Raw genomic sequence first — 25,516 nt, forward strand, 5'->3', positions numbered from 1 at the left:
GGTGCACCCACACAATAATGCTGCCGTTAAAAGAATGAAGCATCTCTGTATGTACTGATGAAGAGTGATGACTGAGGTATAAGATCTTAAAAGGCAGGGTGCAGTACAGTGTCCTAGCACGTCACCTTATGTGACAAAAAAAACCTGAGGAGAGAGATCCCCCCCATAACCTGGTAATGGCAGTTACGTAGCATCTGTTAGGGATAGGAAGTGGGAGCCTGGGGCACCAGGAGGAGGAAGACATGATGATCACTCTCTACTCTTTTGTTTCTCTGCTGGAAAAAAAATGACACGAAATGATTTTAAACTAAATAAGGCAAGAGAGTATATAATGCATTCGGGGATGTTTCCATTTACTCTTTTTAAACGCTGATCTCTAAAATGTTGGTTAGCTGTAGTTATCTGGACAATTTAATTACGTGGAACACCTCATTTCCTGACGATGCTGGATGAATAAGGCATTACTCTGGTTTGCTGACTTATGCACAATTACAAAGTTAACATTATCATCATAGCACAAAAGAGATTGGAATTTAGAACAAAGGATGGGCATACTTTTCAACAAGAAATTAAAGCAGAAGGAGAATGGATGAAGGAGACAGAGTCTGTAACTCTCACCCTGATTGAGGGATGAAGGTCTAATGAACGAAATATATGAGCCTTGTGTGAAGTGCTGTGCTGCTGAGTGTAACAGGCAAGGCTTCTGTTCACAAAACAGCAAAGCCGGTTGCTGCCTTTGTAAGAAATGCTTTGTTAGGCACCAGCGTTGACAGGGAGAATCGTGTTCAGCGCTCACTTAGGTGCTTTGGAGGGATTGCAAAGAAGGCAAAGGCATAACTTCTGCCCTAGGAGAAGCCCGGCCTTGACCACAGGACATGGGAATGTAACCATGCCCTCCACATAGGAACTCAAGTGGTGGGCACCTTCCCTGAAAGAATAGAGCAGAAGTTGACCATCAGGCTGATAGGAATTGCAGAAATATGCCTCTACATGTTCTAAAAAATCTGGATGCGTCATATGGAAATTCAGATTGTTTAAAGCTTTTTTGAAAAATTGGAAGATCTAACAATGCAGGGCCTGCTTTTCCTGCATATTAACACCCACTAGAGTTGAGCAGGGACTGTCTCCCTTTAGATGGGACATAAGCATGGTCCTAGCTCTCCCTACTGGCCCATCCCTCCCAATTACTTGCCTGTGTCTGTAGGTGCTTCAGTTTGTAAGTCCTGAACCAGACTCAGGAGGGGGTAGTTTTGAAAAATGTCTTAGAAATAAGAGATTCTGGAACAGATTTTGAAAGGCAAGATATAGTGGCCTGGTGGATTGGGTGTGTGAGGCATTTCGGGGGGAAGGTTTCTAGAATGTCAGAGTGTTTCTTCTTGACCAAAACTTGGACCAATCATAGGGTGCCTGTGCTTTGGAGAAATCCAGATAATCCTGAGTGACCAAGGTCTTAGCTCCTACCCTGTGCCAGGTGCTTTGTAGGGGTGCATCAGTGAACAAGACAAATGGTTTCAGAGAGCTTACAACCTGCTAGTGGAGGTGGCTACGGTGAGAAAATGAATCTTATGTGTAGATTTACACAACGTAACTAATACTATGAAAGGAACAGACAGGATTGTCACGGGATTTTTGTGAAGGTGGGCAGAGAAGGGGACACAGAAGCTGAGACCTGAATGATGAAAAGAGTCAGGTGACGAATGTGATCAAGAAGGTATCAGGCAGAGGGAACAGCATGTGCAAAGGCCCTGCAGGGGAGTGGTGGGGGGGGGGGGAGGAGAATATTCCTGAGCCTGGAAGAACAACCAGAGGGTCTAGAGCATAGTGAGGAAAGTGGTATGAGGTGACACTAGACAAGGAAGAAGAATGAGACCACAGCCATCAGAGTAAAAGACGCCAGAGCTATATTCGACCCTGAGAAGTTATTGGCAGGGGGCTTAAGGATAGGAGTGTCCTGATTCAGTTTGCAGGTCGAAGGGACTGGGCGATACAGAAGGGAGGCAGGGAAACACCATTCAAGCAAGGGTTGGCTTGCTTTCCCTTTCAGCCTCCCACAGCCAGCATCTGAACACTGGTTCGCGGTCCTCCTTGCTTGTTAGCCGTCCACTCCACTCTCTCCTTGGTGTTTCATCTTTACCCTTGGTCCTCTTGTTTTACAGCTTTCTCCTATAACGGAATATTGGGAAGAGTCGGCTTCCCTTGTCTCTTCTTCCCTCCCCTGCAAACTGCCCCCTCACACACGCCCCCCCCCCCCACCACTGTGAGTCTGTGCCCCCACACAGTGATCTCAGCCAGCCCCGTGCTTAGGGACAGCAGTGCAGGTGGAAAGAAGCAGGTGGAAGAGTTTTGCCTGGCTAAAGCGGAGCGCACCAACCTGAGCTTAGCAGGAAGGATGGCAGTTAGGCAAAGCAGGGCTAATTGGTAGTGGGCTTTGAAGCCCAAGACAGGAGGAGTTTTAATATGATTTGGGAGGCAGCTGGGAGCCTTTACGGGCGTGTGAAGAGGAGAGCGATGTGATCTAAGTGACACTGGAGGAAGATGATTCTAGATGATGTGTGTCCAATAGAAGAGAGGGGACCCCCACAGGCTGGAGGAAGGGGAGCTGATTGGGAGGCAGGAGTCCATGTGTGCAGCGATTATGGTTTGGACCCAAGCTGTGGGACAGAGAAAGCAGGCAGAAGAAGAAATAGCAGGATTTCAGGTTGAAATTAGGTGCCTCTGTGTGTGTTGGGGGTAGGAGGCGTGGCTACAGAGATGAGGTGAATAAGAAAGCGAGAACTCATTTGACTAGACAAAGACTTGGTAGAGCAGCCAAGAGAAGTGCTTCACAGTCCACTCACGTGTCACCCCTGTGGGAAATCGACCCTTCCTCCACCCCCCACCTTGGATGGGTAACAACTTTCTCTCAGGTGTATGTTCTTTTCTATTCTTGTACCACGATGCCGAGTTGTAATATGTCTTTGTCCATGCCTGCTGCTAATCAGTAAGCCCCACAAGACAGAGCCCCTGTTTTACTCCCTTTCTGTTCCCAGTGCCTAGTTAGCACGGGGCCTGGCCCTTAGTAAGTACTCAACATGTTTTGGTGAATGAGCAGCTGAATGAATGGAAACTTTCCAGAGGCATGCCATTGAACACCAGCCACTGTACAGCACCATAAAACTTACAAATTGTGTGGCAGCTGCAGCGTCCCTGGAGCAGTTGTGGGGATCAGGTTACAGCTGGGAGTCTCACAAAGCCCCAGCCACTGCGGCAGCTGACAGGTGGTCCTGGAAGTCAGGCTTGCGATGGCAGACAGGAGGCTGGGGGAGTTAGCTCAGTGCCGGCAGAATCTGAGATCAAATTGCAGTGTTGTTTAAACACCTTAGGGTTACAAATGGGCTTTCACCCTTAAAATCCCATCTGTAAATATGTAGCCTTAAACTGTCTAAATAGCCCTCTTAATGTTGTTAAATCCGGGGTTGGTAGAGGCCACTGGAAAGGCTTTTGTGGGCTCTCCAGTTGATTTCACTGAAGTTACGTTTGTGTTACAGCGAAATGTGAAACCTGGAAAATACATAAAAATGAACTTTTCGTACCACGTGCCAGTCCCCCAACTAACGTCAACCGAATTGAGTAAACTTTCTAGATACCTACCTTCTATTCCACTTTTTACTACGTGCCAAACATTTGATTTTATACCCATTATATCATTAATAGTCACAACAAGTACACGAGACAGGAGCTCTTGCTCTCAGCTTCTGTATTTGGTGAGAGCTATTGCTGATAATGTTAGAGCAGGAGAGATCTTGGGAGACCATTTAGTTCAAGCTCCTAAGTTTGAGGTGCAGAGGGCTGATGCTCTCTAAGGAAAGCGATTTGCCTGTGGTTCCACAACTGGACGACTGACCTACTGGGGCTGGAACCCAAGCCTCCTGTCTTTTCTGCTGGAATATTTCCCTTTCAGAGACATAGGAGAGTTAAGCACCCAGGTAGAAACACTGTCTCAGCCATGATCTTCAGTGCGAGGATGTTCTTGTTCCTTGTTTTTCATTTAAGTCCAGGAAGTTCAGGGAAATGAGTCTTGAATGAGCAAAGTGGGAGCCTCTTGGAAGCCTGCTCCTGGTTGGAAACCCTTGGTCAGTTAGGACCAAGATCAGAACCATCTGCCTGCTCTGGACTCTGCTGTAGTGCTGAGGGAATTGGGTCTTTTATTTGTGTTCATTTGGATGGTTAATTATGTAAATATGTATCTATTTAGTGCCCTAAGCATTTAAATCAGATCTAATGGTCGTATTGGTTTGCTTCCCGCACTGCCCAGTGAGGAGCAGATCATTGCCAGTAACTTCTGCACGAGGAGAATTACAAATTGTTCATGCAAACATGGTGCTCTCTCTATTTTTAATGCATTTTTTATGCATTTTTCTTCCATTTTTTTAAAAATTTAAAACAGGATATAGGTGGACATGCCCTTGGTACGTCTCCTGTGGTTTTCATCCCAGGGTATATATTGAGTTTATCTTATGGGATAAATTCACTTGATGTGCTCCGTGTTCCCTGGTTTCACCTTCCCTGCCTGATTCTAGGAGCTGCCAAGCCAACCCTTCAAGCCAACTCTGGGAGCTGGGCCCTGGCAGCCTGGAGGCCTGGTAACCAGGGGTTGCACAATGCCCCAAACCTCGTCAGTTACCCCAACCAGTCTCGCACATTGTTTCTGGAACTTTGCCCGAGGCAGAATCCCCACCCCACCTTGGACAGCTCTGCAATTAACTAGACCATTACTTCTTTTCATTAATAGTGACCTGGATCTGGGTGTCTCATCAGTTTTATTTCCTGGGGCCACACAGCGATAGATTCTGTGGGAATCGAACAAGACAAGAAGGCAAGTCAGAGTGGAATTCTTCCCAGCCTCTCTTTTCCTTCCAAGTGTGGGTTCCCTGGCTGGGCTCTGCCTGAGCAGCCTGCAGGAATTTGGACCTGAGGGAAAGAGGAAACATTGTATTAGACGGGACTGCATGGATATTCTAGGAGAAGGTGTGCACAATAAGCACAAAGCTCTGAATGTAAGGGGCTTGTTAAAGCTTTGTATCCTTTCTGGCAACTCTGGAACTATTCTTCCCCAGCCGTCTGTTCATATTCTCTCCCCTTCCCCTCTGGCAAGTACTTTCTGGCATGGAATGTACTCCGTTATCCTATAAACAGGTCAGAACTTCTTTTCATTCTGGACATACATTTTCATGGCTAAAAATATAAACTCAAAGCACTACACTGGGATGGACTTTCTGAGGGGCACTCTGGCAACTCATATCAAAAACCAAAAGCCAATTACATTTCGGGGGATTTAGCCTAAAGAACCAGTCAGACTCCTACTTAGAGCTCTAAGTACAAGATGTTCATCAGAGTGTTGTTTAGGTAAAAGCAGCGGGACTCTGTAGTTCCTGCTGAGTGGGCTCAGGCAACATCTCTTCTCCCATATGCATTTGCATTCACTGGTTTAAGAAGCTGAGCACAGGCTAAGTCAGGAGTTGAAGGGCCTCTTGAGGACAAAATAACTGAAACGTTATGGTTATTTTTTGTTTTGTTTTGTTTTTGAGGTTGAGACATATACAGGACAGTTTGGTGAATGCGGCCTCAGTGGAAACCGGATGGGGGGAGTGCTAAGATGAATTTTATCATGTAGGAGGAGGCAAGTCAGGCAGGACCTCATCATTAGAAGTAACCAGTGGTTTGAAACACAGCATGTTAGCTGATGCCAGCCCTTGAGCCAATCCCTCTGCTAGCGACTGATCTTTTTGGTTTGCCTGGGACTGAGGAGTTTCCTGGGACCTGGGCCCCCCAGTGCTGAAATCAGGAAAGTCTCAGCAAACTAGAACAGCTGGTCCCTACCTCTACCAGGGAGACGAGGTTCGCGCTCAGAGAAAGAAGTTATGTAAGAATGATAGAGCGTGTCCCCCCACACCGGACACACTGGGCTTGGAGTAGCCTTGCTACAGGACCCTACCTGAGCATGGCAAAGGTGTGTTTTCCTTCTCACTTCACAGGGGTAGTGCCAGCAATAAAGATCATCCATTTCGAAGTACAGTAATGGTAGTTTGGTTGTGCCAACATTGGGAATAGCGGATTTTCAGAACACCGTGATGAGTCGGTACAACTAGAGAAACAAAACTCCAGCCTAAAGTGCCCCCCCCCCCCCATGGGACTGTCCTACGCAGGATGTGTCTGTCACCCTGGCCTGGCTGGCCGTGGAAGCAGGCGATGGCAGGAATGATCCACTGACACAGGTACATACCCCTGGGGGCTCCTGGAAACATTTAAGGAGAAAGATTCTGAAAATGATGGGAATTGGGGCCTTAGCATTATTAAATTGGGGAAATTTATGTTACTGGGATTACATTTGTGTTCATTGGCTAGCAAAAAGCCTGAGACTTTCAGGTCACGTTTGTGAATGAGAAATTAAAACATGCAGTCTGATAATAGGAAATTGATGAAATAAATTATACTATTCATAGTCATTTAGAATAAAAATGTAAATATATATATTATGACAGAGACATGCAAAGAGAGTTATAATATTACTGAGTGGAATAAAATCAGTATGTAAAATATGGCCCTTTTCTATTACAGGATGTCTACATTTTTAATTTAGAGGCACATATGTGGACAACCACAAGAGTCTAGAAGATTAACAATGATGGACTCTGAATTTGGGGTCACTTACATTCATTCTTGTTTCTGTTGGTATCTCTCAATTTTATAATTTTTCTAAAAGAGCATGCATAATGTATGCTACACACACACACACACACACACACACACTGTTATTAAAACTATCTGCACAGTCTACACGGTTGCAGCTTCCCAAACCTTTTCATAAAAAAGGCATCGTATCAGGGCACCTGGGTGGCTCAGTCAGTTAAGTGTCTGACTCTTGACTTCCGCTCAGGTCATGATCTCAGGGTTCATGAGTTCAAGCCCTGCGACCAGCTCTACGCTAACAGCGCTGAGCCCGGTTGAGATTCTGCCCGTCTCTCTGCCCCTCCCCCGTTCGCACTCTCTCTTTCTCAAAAATAAGTAATAAAAACATTGAAAAAAAAAGGGGGTGGTGTCTACAATTTAAGATATGTTTATATTGAATGCTCACACCTTGGCTATATTCATAAAGAACAAATCACCTTTAGGCCTAGGCTAGAAACTCCATGCAGTTTGAGGCTCAGGAGGTAAAGAGCATAGGTCTCAATTTTCATGACCATCTGGGTTCAGGAATTGGTGGGGAAGGACTTAGAACTCCACTTTCTTTTTTGCCAGCACAGGCGTCCTCGGTGCCCGCACCTGCATGCAAAACAGGCCCTGGGAGCTGCCCAAGCTGAGGTAGCATGCGAGGAGCCCTCTCATGGGCACGTTTGCCTGAGCAGAGCACAGGCTGTGACAGGGCTGTACGCAGACCTTCCCTGGACGGGAGCCCTCACGTCTGTCATCCCAGAGCCTGGCAAGAAACAGAGGTGAGGGGGTCCCCCCATATGTGTTCGCTGCACTCGTTACACAACGTCGACCACCGCAGGAGCCAGAAGCACTTGACTGTGCTCTGTAGCTCTGCATTTCGTGAGACGCTTTATGCAGTACGAACGCAGCGGCATTTCTTATGCTGGATTTGCCATCTCTGTCTGTTCCCAGCCTAGAGGAGTAACCAAAGGGAGTAGCAAAGCAGCCGCTCTGGGAAGGGGCTCTGGCTGGCACCGCATATTGGAATGCACTGCTGATGGCCCAGACAGTAGAAATTAAAGGGCACAAAAGCTCCTCTGCTTGCGTCTGCAACACGCCTTGACTGGTGATGAGTAGAATTCATAGGGCTTAAGAATCGCATACTTAACAGAAGCTCATCCAGACCTCTTTGGTCTGGATAATGGGCTGGAAATCAAGCTCTTGCTGAGAGTTTCTGGTTCAATCAAGTCAGAAAAGAACTTGAATCCCAATTTTTTAAATACATACAGTTGTATAATATGATTGAAGGGGTCCTTCGGCCTTCAGTTTTTACCAGCTAACCCACATTTCTTCATTTGTCACCTAGCATCCAAAAATGCACAGGGATCTGTTCTAGAAGATTTCATTGTATCCAAGCTGTCAAGAAAGGAGCACTTATTTAAAGTACTTGGTCTGTCCATCTAAGGGTTTAAAAAATTTGTTTTAATGTTTTTATTTATTTTTGAGACAGAGACAGAGCACAAGTGGGGGAGGGACAAAGAGAGAGGGAGACACAGAATCTGAAGCAGGCTCCAGACTCTGAGCTGTCAGCACAGAGCCCAATGCAGAGCTTGAACCCCAAACCATGAGATCATGTCCTGAGCCAAAGTTAGACATGTAAGTCAATGAACCACCCAGTTGCCCCTGTCTCAAGGTTTCAAAAGAGTTCGGCTGACCTTACAAGGTGGAAATATAGAGCATTTTAAAATTGTGCCCATTGAATTCTTTAAAGTATGATACTGATTAGAGAAGCTACAAATTGGGACATAGTAATTCCTGGAAGCAAAACTCTGCTCAGAAGAAAAAGAAAAGAAGAAAAAAAAGAGGAGGGAGGAGGGAGAACATTGAGAATGTCATCAACCATATAAGTAAGGGCACCTCTCCTCTCGGAGCTTCAGGTCACTTTTCTGTCTATCAAAAGTACTAAATTATGTGAAAAGACATCTTTTATCCTATGTATAAAGGTGGGGGAGAGGGATGTAAGACATTAAGAGAAGGGCATACTAGTAATTTGAATTCTTTAAGTAATAAAAATTTCTGGAAATACCACTAAATGGAATTATGCTCTTCAGAAGGTTGGACCTCACTCAGTAGTACACTGACTTTAGAAGCTTCTTGGATTACCCGGTGAAAGAATGCAACTCGAGTTGGAGTCGGGAGTTCAGAAGTCATATACATTTAAATCTTAGCGTTTCCCTTTTTTTCCCTTCAGATGTCTGAAGCAACTTTAAATGGGAGCTTCAGTTCCTCATACATCCCCAAACTGCAAAATCGCCTCTAGCTGCTGAGCTCTCTCAATCTCCATTAGACTCATGCCCATTTACTGAGGCCAAAACTGTCCACCTCTTACTGCTCTCTCTCTCTCTCTCTCTCTCTCTCTCTCTCTCTCTCTCTCTCTCTCTCTGTATTTTTTTTCTATTTTTTTTTTAAATTAGTACTTGCCTATAGGAAATACAATGGAGTCTTCTCTTGCCCTGAGGTCAGATTCAAGACTTTCAGAGTGTTAGAACAGGCAGGGATCCTAGCACTGAGCTGGTCCAACCTCTCCTTTTCACAGGCGAGGAAACTGGGGTCAGAGTAGTTAAAGAGACTTATCTACAGTCATAGAATGATTTCCTGCAAAATAAAGAACAGTATGGATTGTGTAGAATGACAGGCCTCTGAAGTTACCCAGACTGCATGTGTGTCCCAGATCCACCTTTTGCCCTATGGCCCGAGGCATAACCACATAACCACAGCTTCTACGTCATATATAGGAAGGGGATAATAAAAAATATATGAAGGGTTGCTATGTGGACTAAATGAGAGCTAAAAGAGTGTCTGCCCCAGGATAGACTTTCAATAAACGTCAGTTTCTTTTCTTACAAAGACAAGACACCAGAAGTCTTCAAATATTTAGGGGATTAAGATGGCCAAATGTCTCAAATTTATTTTAGGCCACATGTAAACGAGGTAGAACTTCTATTCTTAACTGACTTCTGTAATCTGTACCATTTCCTAAAACCCCTTATCTCCATAGGAACTCCCTGAAACAAAAATATTTCCACCAATGGCAGAACGCAGTACTCCTGTGCCTTCCTCTTGAAGCCTGAAAAGTGCTTTTTCTTCACATTGGGAGGAGGAAGGGACCTTCCTGACATTGGCCTATATTACTCAGGATGTAGCTCAAGATCCAGAAGATGGGCCTCCTGGTAAGATTCACGTGGCAATCATAGAAAATCGGACTCAGCCCTTGGTGTAGAATCAGGAAAATTACAAGATGAATGGACCATTGTGAATATGAAACATAGCCTGTTCTTCAAAGTGAAAAGGAAGGAAAGAAAGACCCTGGCAATTATCGCCCTGTAAACATCAGTTCCAACTGTAATAAGTGTGTGTGTGTGTGTGTGTGTGTGTGTGTGTGTGTGTGCGCACACGCGCATGTGGTTAAGTAGCAGGAAAGTGATGATATCAGGAACAATAAGTGGCTTAGGCTTCAAAGAAACAAATCATGCCAGCACAATAGCTTTTTTTTTTTTTTGACAGAGTTATGAATAGATGGTGGGGAAATGCAAGAGATGTAATATATCTTATGTTAGTAAAGATTTGATATGTCTCAGGAAATTTTATTTGCAAAATTAGCTACAAGATCACAAAGAAAGGTTATTGATAAATTGCAAAGTATCTGGTGGTAGGAAGGTGCAGAGATGGCCGCCGGGGATGGCCTTATTTAACAGTTTCACCATTAATTTGGAAGAGGGAGTGAATCTTTCTCTGTGTTCATAAAAATTGCAGGTTATACGAAATCAGGACATGGTGTGAACACTGATCAGCCAGGGACTGACACAAAGGGGTCCCCAAAGAAGGAAGATTGGACAGAAACAAGAGGCAACTGAGAAGAGCCACATTTTTAGGTCTGTTTTGATTTACCTTTCTTGTAATGCATAAAATGAGAATGTGATAGCCAAGTGGGGCGACACAGACATGGAGAAGAAGATGGGCAACAGAAAGGAATCTGTTCAACACACACTCGTGGGGACCCTCATTTGCTGGGGCCAGTGTGTGCCAAGTTCTGCACGTGGACTTTGTGCTGTGTGAGCAGGTACTCAGACAAGGCTCAGGGATATTAAGAATCCTGCAATAGGAGAGGAACTTAAAATTTTGCATAATCTGACCATTTCTCATCAGGTATAATTTGACATAGATTTGACTTCCTTGACTTCTAAGAATTCTGTAGATTTACATTGTATCTGTAGGTCAGTGGTCCACTTTGAGTTAAGCTTTGTAATAGGTATGAGGTATGGGTCAAGGCAAAATTTTTTTGCATAGGGATATCCAGCACCATTTTTTGAAAAGACTATCATTTCCTCTTGAATTGTCCTTATTTGTCAAAAATCAGTTCTCATCCATGTGTCAGTCTACTTCTAGAATATTTGTTCTGTTCCACTGGTGTGTGTGTCCATCCTTTTGCCAGTAACTCACTTTCTTGATTACTGTAGCTTTGTAGTAATTCTTGAAATCACCTAATGTAAGTCCTGTAACCTTGTTCTTCTTTTTCAAAATTGTTTAGGCTATTCTAGTTCCTTTTTTCTTTCATATAAGTATTAAAAACATATTAACATATTGGGTCAATCCATGAACACAGGATATCTCTCCATTTCTTTAGGTTTCTTTGATTTCTCTCATCAGTAGTTTTTTTAAAGGTATGGATCCTGCACTTGGTGCTATTGTAAATGATATATTTTTTTTATTTAAATTTTTTTAATGTTTTTTTATTTATTTTTGAGACAGAGAGAGACAGAGCATGAATGGGGGAGGGGCAGAGAGAGAGGGAGACACAGAATCGGAAGCAGGCTCCAGGCTCCGAGCCATCAGCCCAGAGCCTGATGCGGGGTTCGAACTCACGAACCGTGAGATCGTGACCTGAGCCGAAGTCGGACACTCAACCGACTGAGCCACCCAGGCGCCCCTATATATATATATATTTTTTAAATTTCACATTCCAATTTTTTATTGCTTGTATATAAAAATACAAATGATTTTTGCATATTGACCATGTACCTCATGGCCTTGCTGAACTGACCTATTAGTTCTAAGACCTTTTTGTAGATTGTTTGGAATTTCATAACAGGCAATCATGTCATCTGTGACAGAGAATTTTATGTCTTCTTTTTCAATCTGTATGGATTTTATTTGTTTTTATTGCCTTATTGCCCTGACTAGGACTTCTAGTACAATGTTGAAGAAGAATGGTAAGAGAAGAAATTCCTGTCTGTTCCCCATCTTAGGAGCAAGGCAGTGAGTCTCCATATATGATGTTAGCTGTAGGCTCCCAGCATATGTCTTTTATCTTAAGAGAGTTCCTCTCTATTATTCCTAGTTTCCTGGGAGGTTTTAATCATGAATGGATGTTGGATTCTGCCAAGAAAATTTTGCATCCATTTCAAGAATCAAATAATGATTTTTTGCTTTAGATTCTCTGTTATCTTTTAGAGAAGCTAAAAGTGAAATTGTGAATTTATATCATACCACATTTCTTAATTTTATATAGAACTAAGTTTTTGTCTGATATCATATCCCTTCTACTGGAAGACCTTTTTAAAAACATGTCTTGCAGGCTACATATGATGGCAATAAATATTATGTTTTTCTTTGTCTGACAAATTCTTTATTCCTCCTTCATTTTTAGAAGATATTTTTTCCAGGGGTAGAATTCTGAATTGACAGATTTTTTTTTTTTCCTTTTGGTCATTTCATTGTTCTTTGGATTGTATAGTTGCTGACAAGAAGTGTATTATAATTCTCATCTTTGTTTATCTGTATTGTGTTCTTTTTCTCTAGCTGTCTTTAATATTTCTTGCCCTCTCCTTTGGCTTTGAGCAGTTTGGATATGATGCTGGTAGAGGGGTGTGTGTGTGTGTGTGTGTGTGTGTGTGTGTGTTTAGTATTTATCTTGCTTAGTCTTCTCTGAATTTCTTAAAGTTGATATTTGATACTTGTCATTGATTTTGGAAATTTTGCAGCCATTATTTCTTCTCTTTTCCTCTCTTTTCTTTCTGGGATTCTAAGTATACATACACTAGACCACTTATTTTCTGACAGCCCTGAGATGGAAAGAGGCTGTCTCTGAGGTGCAGCAAAAATGGATGACCTAATGCTCAGGGTAAGGCAGCCACTGAGAAAAACCCCATATTTGTTTATTTAGTATTAGCGTTACTCTCTGTGTTTCAGTTTTTGTAATTTATGTTGACATATCTTCAAGTTCACGGATTCTTCCTTCAGCTGTGTCGAGCCTACTGATGAGGTCTTTGAAGGCATCACTGAAGGCTCTGCTACTGTACTTTTTTCACTTAAGCATTTTTATGTGACTTTTGCTTATAGTTTTCATTTCTTTGCTGAAATTACCTATCTTATCTTGCATTTTGTCCTCCTTTCATATTAGAGTCCTTAATATATTAATCATAGTTATATGAACTTCCAGGTCTGAAAGTTCCAACATTTGCATCATATCTGGTTTGGTTCTTTTGTTTGCTTTGTCTCTTTGCAGTGTCTTGTTTACCCTTGTTTTTTTTTTTCACTTGCTTCATAACTTTTTTGTTGAGAGCTGGACATCTTCTGTAGAACGTTAGAGGCTGAGAGAATTTTATGCTGAAACTGGGCATGGTTTTCTTATGCTAGTCCTTTACCCTGCAGTTTTAAATGAATCCAGTAAGGACTTGAGCTGTGTTTAGGGTTTATTGTTGCCATGGTTACCCACAATGCATCGCATGCTCCAGATGCCTCTAGTTCAGGTTGGGGGCTGGTTCACTATGGGGTTTTTCTCAGTGGCTGCCTTACCCTGAGCATTAGGTCATCCATTTTTGCTGCACCTCAGAGACAGTCTCTTTCCACACTATTGCAATACTCCCTACAGAAGCCCATTGTTACTTGACATGCGTTAGCTTGGTGATGTTGACAGGGGCCTCTATTGTTCAGATAATATGTCAGACTTAGATAGTCACTGGGCCCTTGTGTCTTATGGGCTTTCACTGCGTTGTCAGTCCTCCTGCCTCTGCCCTGAGTTTAGAAGATTTCGTTTTTCTTTTTTCTTCCTCAGCTACAATAGGTTTTTGACAGTGCCTCAGAGTGACCATGTTTGTTTCCCTTCTTCCCACTGTATAAGGCTTGTGTTCCATAGGGGAAGTATGCGAAGGATCATGGAGAAGGGAGCCCTCACTTTCCCACAGCCCTGCCATTCACCTTCTACAAGCATATACTCCAAAGGATGCTTTCTCATGACCCTCACCATTATGTTTTGTGAGCACATGGGTAGGTTAGTTAGAAAAGAGTGTACACGTGTGTAAAAATCTAAAGCCCCCGGCAATCCTATATTCTCTCCATTACTCACTTATACCCCGCCTTTGTTGACCTACACTCAATCCTCACCAATTTGTTCACAATTTTAGCTAAGTTCTTCTTACCATTGTCCAGGTGCATGTGTCCCAGGTAAGAAAATGGCCTCACCTCCTCTGTCTTTGTAAGCAGCTGTCATTCCTTACCTCTCTGATAGGGTAAAGAGAAGGTGTGGATGTGCCATTTGCCTGCTTTTGTGTGTGTATGTTGTTGCTGTGTTTGCTGCTGTTGTTTTTGTAAGGATGAGTGTGATACTCTTTCCAGCTTTCTGTGTCCCCAGATGGAGCAGAAAGTGTCTTTTTGCTTTTGATAAGACAACTAGAAATCTGCCGTGTGTTTGAGACCAGATCCCATTCTGTCCCTCCATGCCTCTCCCTTTCTTGTGGCAGTGATTTTAGGTATTTGGAATTAAAGGTCCTAATGGAGAACTGAAAAATACACTCCCCTTGGAGGTAAAATGGTATCCACCTCCTATATTGATTTGAATCATTTGATATTTGCTATAGAGTCCATTTTGGATATTTTTTCATTATTCTCCTGATCAAGTCAATAAAATCTTCAGAAATTCTCATGTGTTGAGAGAACACGTGAATTACGTTATTACAAATTTATTTACCCTTGATAACACTTCACAGAAGCTTTCCTAAACCACATTTCCCATTTCCTATTTCAAAGGTATAAAGCCAACAGGCTATTCCATTATTTCAAAAAATAAAAGAAATCATTCAATTAGTAGTATGTCAGATGAAAGGGACACTTTGAATTGTGGCATTATTCTGAACGTGTGAAAAGCAAAGTCTGCACCTGTCATAACTATGGGATGAGGCATGAATATTCTATACATTTCTGATTAATCAAAATCCACGCAAAAATATCAGTCAGATCAGAAGAGTCAGAATTGATTAAACCATATTTAGCTTATCTGTATTGTCCTGGTATCACACAGATTAGAATAGAAGCCAGTGTGATAGCGTGAGAACAAAAGACTTGTCAACCTGACACTATTTTAAACACAGAAACAAATGGAATCTTGCAAACCAATCCTGATTAACTAAACCTGACTCTACCTTGAAAAACATAATGGTATTTTTATGATTTTAATATGGTTATCAGCACATCCCTTCTATTCTAAGATATCTAGACACATAATCTTCAGGTATTGGGAAATAGCATCTCCAATTTGAGAATAACATGGTCTGCAGTATGCCAGCCACATACAGGAAACTACAGGGCAAACTTGTCTCTGGTGTGATTAAAAGCTCACTTGAAAGGACCTCTTTGCATGTGGAACTTTTCTGGGCAAAGGATAGAGGGCTTCTTTGTCTTCAAAGAGCTTCAAAGGATATACAGAAAAAAGCATGTGCAAACTGGAGAATCAGATGTGTGAGGTAAGGAAAGTATTAACATTTTATGCTCAGATGATGCCTAGTATCTCAAGCCCCCTACGCCTTGGCTTCTTCCCCCAAACAAAATCTGTTCATATATAAACGGGCAGAACAAAGCTCCACCTGATCCCTTCCATTGCTGTTGTGCGGGGCAGGCTGAAGGCTTTGGAATACTGGGTGGCTATGGATGGTGACTGTGGATGCACAGGTGGACTGTAATAGTGGGGGCCACTGCTGGGGATGATCTTCCCTGCCTGGCCTCAGAGGACCTTGCAGTGGGCAGATGTAGCCCTGGGTCTGTCCTCTACCTGACTAGAATGTATTTTGCGAACGACTTATTCACCATGCCTTTTACTACCGTATTACCCACCTGAAGATTAAATCTTACACTCCCTGAGAAGCTAGAAGATAAGTTGAGCATGCTCCTGAAGCTTTTCCTCTCCACTCTCAGTGTCCTGAAACTCAACCCCATTGGGTCCCTACAGCCCATTTTTTGGACTAGGAGGCCTCCCTCCCTCCCGTGATCCACAGCAGCATTTCTGATGGAAGAGGCTGCTGGTCCTTCCACCCTGGTGGGCAGAGGGTGATGTGGTGAGCTCTTTCAAGAGGGCTGTGTGCATTTAAAAAAACAAAACAAACAAACAAAAAAAAATTCCATCTCTGCCAAAACCTATAAATACTTTCAATAAAGGCATTTTCTCTTTTGTTTCTAAGAAGAGAATAGCGTGGTGGGGGACAACATAAATTTTAAAGTCCACAATTTGTTCCATTCAAAACCAATTAGCAATCAGAGCGACAGTGGGCTTTTTCTGGGCTTCCCGCAGCATCAGTACCACAATAGCTCTTCCCAAGCTAGCTGAGTTGAAATATTCTCACCTGACATCCCTTTTTGTTGTTGTTGTTAACCCACCCCCCTCCCCTTTTTTGGTTTACTTTTCTTTAAATCCACAAACTTTATTCATTGGCAAGCAATGGAAAGAAGTGTGACTTATAACATTTACAAAGGCAGGGCCAAAGCCTCTCATTTAAAACTCACTGACCACTCACAGGAACACTCCTCTCTTTGACTTGCAGTGAAATTCCACTTTGAGAAACCCTCTGGAAGAAATAGTTTTTTACAAAGGTAAGATATTTATTTATTTATTTAGTTAGTTAGTTAGTTACTTACTTACTTAAGAGAGAGCTCATGTGATTGGGGGAGAGGGGCAGAGAGAGAGAGAGAATTTTAAGCAGGCTCCACACTCAGCATGAAGCCCGACACAGGGCTTGATCCCATGACCCTGGGATCATGACCTGAGCTGAAATCAAGAGTCAGGTGCTAAGCTTACTGAACCACCCAGGTGCCCCCTCAAAAGTGAGATGTTTTAGACTCAAATTTTCCTCAAATTCTCTAGATAAGAGATCCCTTTTGAAAAAACTTCTCTAATTCTAGTCCATCCTAGGTATTCATAACCCTGATACTCTAGCCAGATGAAAAGATGTTTTAATAATTTTTTCCTGTAATATCAATCAAATCTGCTCCATTACATATTCTAGAATTCATGTCCTATTCTGAGGGGAGTATCTATGAATGGGTAGTAATGAAACTTCTACAGATTAAAAGATCAATCATTTTTAATGTTAAAACTTTTTAACGTGGGTATTACTTTTTAAAACTGTCTGATGCAGAGAAAGGGGAACCCTCTTCCACCGTTGGTGGGAATGCAAACTGGTGTAGCAACTCTGGAAAACAGTATGAAGTTTCCTCAAAAAGTTAAAAATAGAATTACCTTACTATCCAGCAGGGTTAAATACTAGGTATTTACCCAAAGGGTCCAAAAATACTGATTTGAAAGGATAGAGGTACCCCGATGTTTATAGCAGCACTATCAACAATAGCCAAATTATGGAAAGAGCCCAAACGTCCAAAGACTGCTGAATGGATAGAGAAGATGTGGTATATGTATGCAATGGAATACTAGTCAGCCATCAAAAAGAATGAAATCTTGCCAATTGCAACAATGAGGGCAGAGCTAGAGAGTATAATGCTAAGTGAAATACGTCAGTTGGATAAAGACAAATAACATGTGATTTCACTTATATGTGGAATTTAAGAAACAAAATAAATGAACATGGGTGCAGGGAAGAGAGACAAACCATAAAACAAACTTTTAACTATAGAGAACAAACTGGGGGTTGATGGACGGAAGGTAGGCAGGGGTTGGGTTAAATGGGTGATGGTACTACGGAGAGCACTTGTTGAGATGAGCACTGGGTGTTGTATGTAAGTGACGAATCACTCAATTCTACATCTGAACCTAATATTATACTATACGTTAAGTGACTGGAATTTAAATGAAACTTGAAAAAAAATAAATGCCATTGACCAAAGCTAATTAGGCAGAGATGTTTTAGAGCAAGAAATCTAAGTGATTGACAAAAAAACTGGAGGCAGGTGGGGGCAGGTGAGGAGGAAGAGGGACAAAGTGGGGATGACAATTTTGACACAAGGCATTGGTTTGCAATTTTGTGCTTTCTGCATACCAGAAGTAACGATGAAGGAAGATGGATGAACAGAAAATGTTTGTGCCAGGACTGAGAAAGCATGGATGTTGAGTGACATCATGAACATAAAGTGGAGTCCAAGGGCTATGTCTTCCTATGGAAAGCTTGTAATGCTGTAGTAAGAAATGCCATTTGTTTAGTGAGTAGAGAGCTGTGCTTCAGAGACCATCAGTTTGGTTCCACACAGAAGTGAAATGTTAGCCTGTGTTTCCTATTAGCTGTTGTGGGCACTGTGGTGATCTTCTCAGCATCCAACTCTGTTTTGTCCTGTCCCAACAGAACTTGGACTTGTTCGGGTATCCCCCAGGCTTCCACACACCCCAGGAGACACGGGAAGCTGACCCCCCACTCCACAGTTCCCAGGAGTGAGCCTGATTTAATAAGGATCATCTTGTTCCTGCAGAGGAGAGGTGAGCAAGCCTTTCCTGTGAAGGGCCAGATAGTAAACACTTTAGGCTCTGTGGTCAGACACCCCTGTGGCGACCACTCAGGCCACTGTAGTGCAAAAGCAGCTCAAACAACACATAAATGAATGGGTGCGGCTGAGTTCCAAGAAAACTTTACTTGAGAACACTAAATTGTTAATTCCTTATAGTGCTCACCTCATAAAATGTCGTTCTCTTTTTTGATTCTTTTCAACCACTTGAAAATATAAAAACCGTTTTTCAGCTGGCAGGCGGTACAAAACCAGACACTGGGTTGAATCTGGCCCGTGGGCTTTAGTCTCTTGACACTTGTTCTAGGGACCAGCACTTCTAACAGCATTTTGAGGGATAGTGGAAATGTTCTGTAAGTGGCCACATGTGACTTTGAGTACTCGAAATGTGTCTGAGGTGAATTATTGTGTTTTAATTCTATTTAATTTTAAATAATTTAAATGTAAACAATCTCCTTTGGCTAACGTAATAAGGAATCTTCATTTTTGATGTTTGCTGACAGCTTTTAGGCCTCACGCCTCTGTCTTCCCCTTGTGCCTGCATCTATGCAAGCAGATAAGAAAGCCTAGGAGCTCCTCCTTTGCAGCAATGGGAGATTCTAACCACCCAAGCCCTTGCCTGCACCCAGGAACTCTCTTACTGGTCCCACCCATGACTATAATAAAGAACCGGGCCAGCCCCCTTTCCCTGCTCTCTTGAACTATTTTGAACCTGCTTGAAAGGGCTGCTGTGCTCTCGAGAGAGACCTGAATTATGTAAGCTATCAAACCTTTCATATCCTCCTGGTGTATATATGGCATCATCAGCTTTGACATCCAAACCAAATTTTGGGTGAGGGTTCATTTGCCTCTCAAGGTGACCATAACAGTGAGTCATTATCATGTTGGGCAGCACAGGTCACAGAATACTATGGGTACAGGGTAGGTGACTCTGGAGTTGGACTACTGAGAAAACAGTGAGAAGTTAGGGATGTCTGGGAAATTTCTTTTTAATTTTTCAGAAATAATCCTCTTTCTTTGACTCAGTGTGAACATAGAATTCTGCAGTCCATTTTCTGCTGGCATCTGTGTTTTGCCTATAAGGGGAAGCAGCCTTAGAGAATGAAATTGATCCTGTGATGGGATAGTGAGTCTTTAATGACAGTATTAAGCTGCTGGATCAGCCCCTTCTTGAAGCTGCCACTTCCTTTCAGCTTCCAGGGATGTGATTTCTGAATCAGATTTCTGCTAGTCTGAAACAGCCTAACATATATAATTGATTCTAAGAACCACACTCCCCAACCCAATTTTAAAATCTCTAAAACTGTAATCAGTCTTACAGTCTATAGTACAGCATAGTTTATTCGTAGAATCTTCTTTCTTCTTTGCAATACATAGGATAATATTGTGTCTTAAAATGTGGTGTCTTATATCGGATGAACTACTATAGATTTGATGACTACTTTAGGCTTTGGGATTTCTTTCTTTCTACTTCTGGCTTTTAGTGCTTTAAGTAAGCTTTTGTTCTAAGATAATCTTTTCTTTAAGTTTGCAATAACCCCCAATATTATAAAGCTGTATTTTCAGGTTAGCACATCTCCAGAACATGCCTAGTTGAACTTTAATGCCAGGCTAAGATTTTATTACCTGAACAATACATTCTCGTTTGTGAACTAAAGGCAATATGCAAAACATCGTCCAAAAGTGGAGAGATCATTTGGGAATATCAACTAAATTAAAAAATATTGTTAAGGGGCTGACATATTCTAGCGCTATTCAAGCACTGAATGAACTGGCCTTGGATGAAATGAAAAAGAGTGTATCTGCTTAATTGTATGCTTGATGCACTCCATTGTCCCTGCCTACTGGTGGGCAAACTTAACTGTGAATTACATTTCTGTTATTATTCGATTTTTAACATTCTCTTTGTTTTATTGCAAAAATTCAGCCTAATGCAAGCATATTATTATGGGTTTTAAGTCAAGAACCACCAAGCATTGCCATTAATTCAAATATACTGAAATCCAAAATAAATACCCACTTTCAAGAGCCAAAACTCCCAATCATGTTGAATTCTTTTATTACAAAAAGGGCCTTCTTGCCAGCCTTCCCTCTACTCCACCCCAAAACTGTATCCAAATGGGAACAAGAAACTGTAATGGAAAATAAAGTCCTATTTCATAATTTCAACAAAAAGATAAAACACCTAGAAAAATATGTGACCTATTTGCAGAAGAGTACAAAAGTTTGACATCTATAAAAGAAGTCGAATAAATAGCTTAATATAATGGTTTTGTGTTGAAAAAGTAATGTCAGTCTTACACAAAATACTTAGTAGATTTATGAAATCCTCATAAAAACCCAAGATAAATGGGGAGAAGGGAGTGTGATACAGTAATTTTAAAGACGAAGGGCCAAAATAATCAAGAATATATTGAAAGTAAGGACTAATGAAAGAGAATCTGCCTTACCAGATAACGCAACTCCAATAATTAAAGCAGTGCGCTACTGACAACAGAATTGGCAGATGGATCAATGTAATGGATTTGATAGCCCAGAAATCGACCCCAGTATAGATGCGAGCTTAGTATATATTAAAGGTGGCATCACAAATCAGTGAAAAAAGGAACCATTATTGAATAAGTGGTCCTGGAACCGATGGTCAACTATTTGGAAGAACACAGTCAAATTACCACTCTAAAATAAATTGCAGTGGGTGACCTTTGACCTATTAAATGCTAGAGGTAAATATAGAATGAGAAGTACTCTTTCAGCATAAATGAATCAGAAGAAATCATAAGGAAAGTAAATCACAATAGAAGATGTAGCATATGTGTCTGTCTCCTCTCTTGTCCTCAGTGCCCATGAAATAGATAAGAAAGAATAGACTGAAAGAATCAAATCCTACGTAAAACAAACAAATAAAGTAAGTACTGTTACCAGAAAGTGATAAAGCTCTGGAAGATAGAAAGTAGAGAAACTATAGTCCAAAGCAACAAAGGAAAGGTCCTCCTAAGATAAGAACTATTCTCCCCAATAAAGCCCTAAAGCAGGCATTCTTGAGGATGGTCCCCCGACCAGCAGCAGAAGCTCCTGGGAACTTATTAAAAATGCAAATTCCTAAGTCTCAGTGCAGACCTACAGAGTTAGAAATTTGTGGGGTGGGTCCCAACCATCTGGATTTTAACATGCCTTCCAGGTGGTTCTGATACACATAGCATTCAAGAACTCCTTTTCTAGGAGGGCTCCTGGGTGGCTCAGTCAGTTAAGTGTCCAACTTTGGCTCAGGTCATGATCTCACAGTTCATGAGTTCAAGCCCCACATTGAGCTATGTGCTGTCAGCTCAGAGCCTGGAGCCTGCTTCAGATTCTGTGTCTCTCTCTCTCTCTCTCTGCCCCACCCCTGCTCTCACTGTCTCTCTCTGTCTCTCAAAAACAATAAACATTAAAAAAAAAAAAAAAGAACTGTTCTAGGAAAACTCCATGGACAAATACAGATGTTAAAGGGATAATCAGCAAGATAATTACATAATGGTCTACATTCCTAGCAGCTGGGCCCATAGAACCCCCTCTTTACTGCCCATAACATTGAGGACAACTTTTTGTGTAGGGAAAGTGCCTAATGTCAGCGTGGGGGCAGTAGGGAAAGTGGAGCAGAGACTGAGAATTTCATACCCCCTTAATGCTAGCAGAGAGAGGAGGAAGAGATTTTTCTCCCCAGAGTGATTTATATACAACATGGCTCTCTGAAGTGGTTGTTCTGACAAGGGGGACTCTTAAGAGTTGTCGTGGAGCTGAGGAAGCAGGCATGCACCCCAGACAAGTCACTGCCACCAGGTAGAAACTGAGCCTCCTTATCTGGAAGTCAAAATATCCCTCGCCATCTGTCCCCATCTTGTCCACTGCACTCACCTATATTCAGAACTCTTACTCATCAACAGGAAGACAAGCGTGCCATACAGCTTTGGAAAATTTGCCTTCGGCTTAGAGTAGCCATTGTTTTCTATAGAGAGTCAGATAGTAAATGCTTTTGGCTTTGCACATCAGTTCTCTGTCCCAGCTACTCAGCTCTGCCACAGTGGCACAACAGCAGCCAGGGAGCACATGCACAGTGTGTGTGTATACAGTAGGAGCCGTTTTCCTGGCACATATCCCACTGGGTGTTCTCTGAGCTTCCTGGATATGTGCTTTACTTTCTGACATTAATTTGGGAAGTTCTCAGTCATCATGATTTCAAATGTTTCTTCTATTCCTTTCTGTCTTCTCCTTCTGTTCCTCCCATTACTCACATTATACCCTTTGTTGATGTCTAGTGTCTTATAGTTCCTGGCCACTCTGTTCTGGATTTTGTTGTTGTTGTTGTTGTTGTTGTTGTTCAGTCTTTTTTCTCTTTGGTTTTCAGTTGTGGTCATTTCTGTTGAGCTATCCTAAAGCTCAGAGATTCTTTGCTCAGCTGTCCAGTCTCTCATCAAAGGCATTCTTCATTTCTGTTAGTGTTTTTGATCTCTGACATTTCTTTTTGGTTCTTTCTTGGAATTTCCATCTCTCTGCTCACAGTGCCCATCTGTTCTCACATGCTGTCTACTTTGCCCTGCGTATGTTAATCGTAGTGGTTTTAAATTCCTGCCTGGTCTGATGATTCCAACATCCCTGCCATTATCTGCGTCTGGTTCTAATGCTTGCTCTGTCTCCTCAATCTGTGTTTTTCACCTTTCACTATGCCTTGTAATTTTTTTCTGATAGCCAGACACAATGGGCTGGGTGAAAGAAACTGCTGTGAGTAAGCCATTAGTAATGCTGTGTAAAGTGTGGGGACAGAGAAGTGTTCTATAGTCCTATTAGCAGATCTCCGTGTTCGAGTGAGCCTATCCTGGACTGTGAACCCCACACATGTGAACCCCAGCCCCCTGCCCCTTAGGTAGGACAGTAGGGCTAGAAGGGGCCAGAGTTGGATATTTCCCTTCCTTTGGGTTAGGTTCTGGAAAAAGCCCAGCACGTGAGGCTGTGGTTAAATAGTTTCTCCTGTGGGCAGATATTGTTAAGAACAGAATGCTCTGACATTGTTCAAAATAGTTCCTTTCCCCCTCTCACTGGGGAAGCATGTGGGGGTTTTGCTCTGATGTGCACCGTGAGGACCTGGTAACACTCCTGGAGGTAAAACTCTCTCAAGGGTGGGGACTCCCCCCCCCCCACCGCCCCCGCAAAGACTGGATCCTTCTGGAGTTTTTCCCTCTCAGAGTTTGTCCTCACTTAGTGTCCACCGGTTTGTCAGCTGTAGTTCAAGTTTTCCTCCTGCATGCTCCTTCCCGCAGATGCTGTGCTCTGGTGGATGGTGGTTCTGTTTGCCTGTCATTCTCGCCACTTTTAAGGGCTGCCATTTGCCCTACAACCATACTTCTCGTATGGGTTGAAGAAAAGTTGTTGACTTCTCAGTTTGTTCAGCCCTTTACTTGTTAGGACGGAGTGGCAAGCTTCTTCCATGCAGAACTGGAAACCAGAAGTCGAAAGATGAAATCTTAAGGAATGGGTTCTTAACCTGAATTTAATGAATGGGCTTATTAATCACCTGATTTCTATTCCAGCCTACACTGGCAGTAGAGATAAAGTGGCTTTCATTGGAAACTCTGGCTGGACAACGAAATGAAGAAAACCGGGAAGCAGGGGAATAGACCAGGGCTCTCAGAGCTTACCGGGGAGACATTACAAAAGCCACAGAAGAGATGGCAGTTTGGGGAGAGGAGGCATCTAGCTAAACGGTTCTCATGGAAACCAAGCGTACCAGTTGCATGAGAAGGAGCTGAAGGGACCAGGATGAGGGCTGCTTGATCCTGACAGGTAGCTGCTAATTAGCAATCAAAACCTAATTGAGATTAACAGCTGTTTTTCTAGTACAGTTACTAACAGGGAGGCAGAAATGGTATGAAGATCATCCAAGCTCTACAAGCTGCATTTTAACATCAGAAACTACGAGAATAGAGCAATGTGCCAAGCGAGCAGGGAGATGAAAGCGGGCCATGAACACAGAGCTGAGCTGACAGGCCAGAGAAGGCTGGATCCATAGGACCAATTAGGATGTCTACAGGGGTGCTGGAGGCAGATTAAAGGGGCAGGATGCAAACAACAATAGAGCGTCTATTCACTGGCTGGTGTGGCCGAGCGACAGCCTGGCACTCCTGGAGAGAAGGGCACATGGGCGGGCGCAGCTCTCTTAGCTATCAGCCGGGCCTCGGGTTAGGCTGGAAATTCTTTCAAACGCACTGCCTGAGCACCGTCCTAGTCCTGCATGTAGGAATATCTATTGTGTGGAGGCCTCAGTCTCCCCAAGGGGGTGAACCTGCTGACATTTCCGACAGGTAAAGCACACTGAATGGTCAGTCTCTCTCTTTGAAATCCTTTCAGTGGGTTTTCTTTTTCCAAGGCACTCTCAGCCTAGTGGCTGTGAAGGGGCTCCCTTAATTACCACTAGGAGAACTGGTGACTGCCAGGAGTATGGCGCAGGACCTAGGAGGAAGTAAAGCACTGCACACTCAATCAGCGTGGTTTAAAGCCGTTAGGCATCCTGCTGCCTTGGCCATTGGAATCTACTGGAAAGCTAGAGGAATATGACACAGCACCTACTGTATGTCCAGCGCTCATCTAAGTGCTTGACACATAGTAATTCGTGGAATCCTCACAGCACCCCTGTGAGATACTTGTGCACTGCTATCGCCCCCACTTTACAGATGAGAAAACTAAGGCAGAGAGGTTAAGGAATGTGCTCTGATTTACGCGGCTAAAAATTGTACAGGGAGGACTGGAACTTGTGGATTCTGGCTCCAGGGTCTTTACTCATAGCCACTAACCTGCAGTCTGCAGGCCAGCAATAGTGTCCTCACTTACCACCTCTTTAGAATACAGAAGTGCAGGCCCTGCCCAGACCTGCTGAGCTAGAAGCTGCATTTAACAAGGTCCCCAGGTGATTCCTACGCATATTAAGGTTTAAGAAACGCTGTACTATGCTAGGCACCCTCATACAGATCTATGTCTTGTATGTATAGTAATAGTTAATTAATATTAAGAACATAAATCTCTGAGGAGAGATAACAAGGAC

At 42.8% G+C, this 25,516-nt stretch overlaps 1 long non-coding RNA gene across 2 annotated transcripts in view; it reads left to right on the forward strand.

Moving 5' to 3' along the window:
* The first annotated feature begins 6,018 nt into the window (after positions 1-6,018).
* The window catches only part of LOC122238831, a 31,222-nt gene continuing 11,724 nt past the window's right edge, over positions 6,019-25,516 (forward strand). The window contains exons 1-6 of one of the 2 annotated variants that reach the window (XR_006218018.1): positions 6,019-6,254; positions 7,284-7,472; positions 9,731-9,902; positions 10,486-10,604; positions 16,542-16,590; positions 18,291-18,421. This is a non-coding gene — a long non-coding RNA (uncharacterized LOC122238831). The remainder of the gene's footprint in view (positions 6,255-7,283; positions 7,473-9,730; positions 9,903-10,485; positions 10,605-16,541; positions 16,591-18,290; positions 18,422-25,516) is intronic. The other variant, XR_006218019.1, reaches the window with a different exon arrangement.

This window comes from Panthera tigris, chromosome A1, assembly GCF_018350195.1.
Source record: "Panthera tigris isolate Pti1 chromosome A1, P.tigris_Pti1_mat1.1, whole genome shotgun sequence".
NCBI classification, from domain to species: domain Eukaryota; kingdom Metazoa; phylum Chordata; class Mammalia; order Carnivora; family Felidae; genus Panthera; species Panthera tigris.